Here is a 6,000-nt window from a genome sequence, read left to right as displayed (position 1 = left end):
ATCTCTGAGGGTAACGAGGTCATTTGACAGATTGATTTGGGCAAAAACATGAGTTAGAAGAAAAGTGTGTAGGCATGAAATTGTTGGAAAAAAAAAAAGGAAGAAAAAAGAGTGAAAAGAAAAAAGATTTGGTAGTTTTTAGGGTTCTTTATGGCTTTTGTTTTTCACAATTCCAAAAAAAAAAAAAAATTTACTTTTTGCACTCATTTCCCGAAAAGTCAAAAACGTTAAAAAGATTTTCCTTTTATTTCTTTAGTAAATATTCACAATTCGAAAACTCCAAAAATATTTTTTCCTTTCAATAGGAGCTTTGTACATTTTTATATAACGAAAATATCAAAAAGATTTTTTTCTTTCATAGTTGTTGGTGTTAGTTTCTAATTAAAAATCCAAAAAATATTTTATTTTCATCGTCTGTCTTTAGTCGTGTCTCTTAATTCAGGGTTTAGTTTGTCATTTAATCCTTAATTATCCAATCTGGACGAACTACGCACCCCTGATTTTCCTCTTTCAAGATGTGAGATACGTAGGCAACCTATTGTTGGTTCGGGAATCTTATTTCAAAAATCCAAAAATATTTTTTCTTCACTCTTCATTTAGAGTAGGTGTCTATGCATCAATAAAAATAAACTTTTTGAGAAAGTGTTGAACTCTAACACATTTGCTATCTCTTGTTCAGTTAGTTTGAGGTGGTTGATTTGTGGCATTTTGGCTGGTCCCCCATATTGCACCAAGTCACAAAGAAGGTTATGGCCAACAAGGTTATTGTCACTAATCAGATAGGGAGTTCGGGAAATGAGAATTTAGGAGCTAATAAAGAGATTCAAAAATTAAGGCAGCAAATAATAGAAATGCATCGAGCTTGGGCTAATGGGTTGCTGACTCCTCCAGTTCCCACTGATAATCTGGAATATCTTTCTAGCTTGCCTCCCATGTCATATGCACAATTTCCTATTTTTGTTGATATGGCACAATATGCATTAGGATCGACTCCGGGGACAAATATACAACCACTTCCAATGTTCATTTTCTCACTCCCCAATCCAAGACTACCACATACTCGGCTCCACTTGCTGTTCATGCTTTTGCGGCGCCACCACCACCTGAAGCTCCTACTTTTGATGTTCATCCACAAGTTGTGCATCCCTACTCTACAAGAGATCCTGCATTGAATACTACTGGTGATCAGCATTACACTTCCGAGCCTACATTCAAGTTGATTGATCTTTACGGTGACACTCACCCGCCTGAATTTCCCCCTAACACTAAGAAGCCTAATATAATAGAAGAACAAGAGGAAATGACCAGAAAATTAAGAAGTTTGGAACTGGCTATGAAGAACTTGCAAGGGCTTGGGGGTTACAAAAGTGTCTCATATAAGGACTTGTGCATGTTTCCAGGTATCAACCTTCCTCCTGGCTTTAAAATGCCAAAGTTTGAGAAATATGACAGACATGGAGACCCAGTGGCACATTTGAGGTGCTATTGTAACCAATTAAGAGGCGCTGGAGGGAAGGTAGAACTACTCATGGCTTATTTCGGAGAGAGCCTTTCAGGCCTAGCTTCGGAATGGTTTGTTGACCAAGACATTGATAAGTGGATTAGTTGAGATGACCTAGCTAATTAATTTGTGCAACAATTTCAATACAATATGGAGTTTATCCCTGATGAAAAATCCCTAACTATTATTAAAAAAAGAATACTGAGAGTTTCAGGGAGTATACGATCAGATGGCGTGAACAAGCTGCTAGGGTAAAACCACCAATGAAAGAAAGTAAGATAGTGGAGGTATTTATTCAAGCACAGGATGAAACATATTATCAACACTTGTTACCTGTATTAGGCAAGCCATTCATTGAGGTCCTTAAAATGGGGGAGATGATAGAAGAGGGAGTTAAGACTGGTCGCATTGTGAGTTTTGCAACATTGAAATCGACTACTCAAGTAATTGGAAAGAGTTCAGGAAGTTTTGGGGAGAAAAAGATTGAGGAAGATGTATCTGCTATTGTAGTTGGACAACAGAAAAGCTCAAGAAGACCTCGTCGTCGTCACTCTCAGGCTAAAACCCAAGTTCATGCCCAAGCTTCACATAATCGCTCCCAAAATCCATTATACTATGTTCCTCCACACCCATATCCAGTGCATAATTCACAACCACATGTTCGACCCCCATCTTACCCACAATGGCGTACCCCAATGCCCCAGAGTCATCCTCTAAATCCACAAATATACCGAAGCCCTCCTAGGCCAGATTTGCTATCCAAGCCAAATAATTAAATGGGACAGAAGTTGAGAGATAGCTTCACATAAATTGGAGAGTCATATGCCATTTTATTTCATAGATTGGTATAGGAGGGAATGATCACTCCTCTCCTAGAGCACACCTTTAATCGGCATTCAAGAAATTTTGATCCTAACGCACGATGTGTGTATCATTCTGCTGCTCAGGGTCATAGTATTGAAGATTGTCGAGATGTGAAAAGAGAAATTAAAAATATGACTTAAGATGGATCAACTATGGTGCAGAACATTGACAGTGAGGGAAGCTCTAGTCATGCTGATAGGCAAACAAGTGGCCAAGTTGTCAGGCTGAGCAATTGAGAAGTTACCCCTCTCTCTACTAGGAAGAGGTCTGGTAGTTTGTTTTGCCTTCTTTTCTATTTTCCAAATTATTTCAGTGTTGTAGTTTGGGATCTATATTCCTTTGTTCCTTTGTTGTCTATATTCAAAACCTTCTATCTTTTATTTCAACTAAATGAATTGTCCCTTTCCCTTTGTGTTTTAAATATGTGTAGTTTGTTTGTTTTCTTTATAAAGTACATTTTATGTTGATTCTAGTGATATGACATGCCTGCGGAATTTTCAGTCAGATCTTAAAATCTAACTTAATCATGAAGCATTGAATCAGAGAGTTAAATTTAGGAAAAGAGAGCATCTGAGAAAATAGATAGAGTGCTGGGGCATTTGGTGATCAAGTTGAAGCCTTTTTTGAAACTTGAGACTTTTATTTTGAAAATCACAAGGATAACTTGATCATCAATTGAAATACATGTCTTAATTAGGTCAAACAGTTTCTGTGTGTTCCTATCAAGATGAACAGAAAGAAAATCAACTCCACGAAAGCATGAGCCATTCAATGTGATGGAAATACAACAGAGGTGGAGTTTGTATGTTTGACAAGTTTAGAAGAAGAATTGGCACACATGCTTAGTTGAAGTTAGTGTTGATAAAGTGTTACAAATGATCTTCATCTTTCATTTCATATTGCATGATATGTACTTGCATTTTTCAAGGATTAATATGACGAAGGCATTTCATTCTGCTATCCAAATAGCATGTCATCCTTTGTTTACCCCATTTGAGCTTTAGTCCTATTTTCTTTCATACCCCTCTTTTGGAATCAAGATAGAGTCAGAAAAGCTTAAAAAAAAGTGTCGAGTGAAGCAATATAGTCAGAAAAATTTCAAAAAAAAAAAAGAAAAAAAAGCAGAAAATATGTCCAAAAAAAAAGAGAAAGAAATGAGTCAACAAAAGAAAGAAAAAAATAAAAAAAATCACAATCAATCAAAAGAACAAGCGGCCAGAACTACGCGTGACCTGATTCTCCTCTTTTGGGGTGAGATACGTAGGCTGCCCTATGCTGGGCTCGGTCTAACCAAAAAAATAAATTTAGCATTGCCCAGTCAAAAGAAACTGTGGCATGAGTTAATCCTCATTGTTTGAGTCGATTCCAAAAGTTGTAAGTCCTACCCCACTTCGAGTGTTGTTTGGGCCTTATGTCATCTTTTTTTTTCTAACCTAATCCAAAATCCAAGTTACAACAAGAAAAAGTCCTTCAGATCAATCTTTGATAATGTTAAGGCTAAGCATGCAATGGATATGATGATGCATTTTGGGGTACTACTTGTCTTCCTCAGCATAAGAAGTTAGGAAAGAAATAAAAATGAGAGTTTTATTGGTGAAAACCCCCGCGGGCACCATAAGATGATGTTAAGTTAAGAGAGATAAAATGAGAGTCTTATCAGTGAAAACCCTCACGGGCATTGTAAGACGACTTTGATTTGAGAGAAATGAAAATAAGAGAATCTTATTGGTAAAAAACCCTCTCGGATACCATAAGGCAATGGTGAGGTGCTAAAAAAAATTAGAGAAGCTTGTTGACGAAAACTCTTCAAGACGCCACTAGCTGAATGGGGTCTTAAATGCAGTTGACCTAAGGAAGCAACTCAGTTTCAAGGCCATTAACTCAAAAACAATGGGTAGAAAGTTTGGATGAAAAGATCAAGATGAAAAGATCAAGATGCTTAATCCAAAATGCATGGCATAATCATTAGTGTTGGCTATCATTTTTAGATAAATTTTTTGTTTCTTTGTTTCAAAGGGGACATTCATTGTCTTTTCTTTCTTCTCTTTATTTTTATTTTATCTTTCTTGAGTCAGTTATCCAAAAAAAAATTGTCATTCTTTTTTCGTTTCTTGTCTTTGAGTCAAGTCCGTGTCAAAACAAGTGAGAAAAGATTTCAAAACTGGCTACCATCTTCTTTAATTGTACAAAGCAAGACAAAAGCTAGCACATGAAAGAGACATGATTATGAGCCAAAAAAGAGAATGCAGAAAGTTTTGTCAACATAGAAGTAAGGGAACTCATGGAAATACCAAGGTTCAAAGGGTCTATCTGAGGAGCATGGCAAAGCAGAGATACTTCTTAAATTAAACCTTCACTCCTAAAAGACGTGTCTTTTAGTCGAGTCATTCCCCTTGAATCCTAGAAGACGTACCTTTTAGTCGAGTCATCCCCTTTGATTTCTATAAGACGTACCTTTTGGTTGAGTCATTCCCTTTGATTCCTATAAGACGTACCTTTTGGTCGAGTCATTCCCCTTTGATTCCTATAAGACGTACCTTTTAGTCGATTCATCACCCTTGATTCCTATAAGACGTACTTTTTAGTCGAGTTATTCCTTTTGACCCCTATAAGACATACCTTTTAGTTGAGTCATTCCCTTTGATTCCTATAAGACGTACCTTTTAGTCGATTCATTCCCTTTTATTCCTATAAGACGTACCTTTTAGTCGAATCATTCCCTTTGATTCCTATAAGATGTACCTTTTAGTCGAGTCATTCCCTTTGATTCCTATAAGACGTACCTTTTAGTCGAGTAATCCCCTTTGATTCCTATTAGACGTACCTTTTAGTTGAGTCATTCCCTTTGATTCTTATAAGACGTAGCTTTTAGTCGATTCATTCCCCTTGACCCCTAGCAGACGTACCTTTTAGTCGAGTCATCCCCCTTGATTCCTATAAGTCATACCTTTTAGTCGAGTTATTTTCCTGGATTCCTATAAGACGTACCTTTTAGTCGAGTCATCCCCCTTGATTCCTAGAAGACGTACCTTTTAGTTGAGTTATCCCCTTGACTCCTAAAAGACATACCTTCTAGTCGATTCATTCCCTTTGACTCTTAGAAGACGTACCTTTTAGTAGAGTCATCCCCCTTGATTCCTATAAGACGTATCTTTTAGTCGAGTCATCCCCCTTGATTCATATAAGACGTACCTTTTAGTTGTGTCATCCCCCTTGATTCCTATAAGGGTACCTTTTAGCCGAGTTATCTCCCTTGACACCTAGAAGACGTACCTTTTAGTCAAGTCATCCCCCCATGATTCCTACAAGGCATACTTTTTAGCTGAATCATTTCCCTGGATTCCCATAAGACATACCTTTTAGTCGAGTCATCTCCATTTGATTCCTATAAGATGTACCTTTTAGTCGAGTTGTCCCTCTTGATTTCTATAAGACTTACCTTTTAGTCGAGTCATCCCCTTGACCCCTAGAAGACTTACCTTTTAGTCGAGTCATCCCCCTTGATTCCCACAAGGCGTACCTTTTAGTTGAGTCATTTCCATTGATTCCTATAAGATGTACCTTTTAGTCGAGTCATATCCCTTTGATTCCTATAAGACGTACCTTTTAGTAGAGTTATCCCCCTTGATTCCTAT

Source organism: Capsicum annuum, chromosome 3 (assembly GCF_002878395.1).
Source record: "Capsicum annuum cultivar UCD-10X-F1 chromosome 3, UCD10Xv1.1, whole genome shotgun sequence".
In the NCBI taxonomy this organism is placed as follows: Eukaryota; Viridiplantae; Streptophyta; class Magnoliopsida; order Solanales; family Solanaceae; genus Capsicum; species Capsicum annuum.
The sequence above is the reverse complement of the archived record's forward strand: the minus strand, read 5'-3'. Positions refer to the sequence as shown.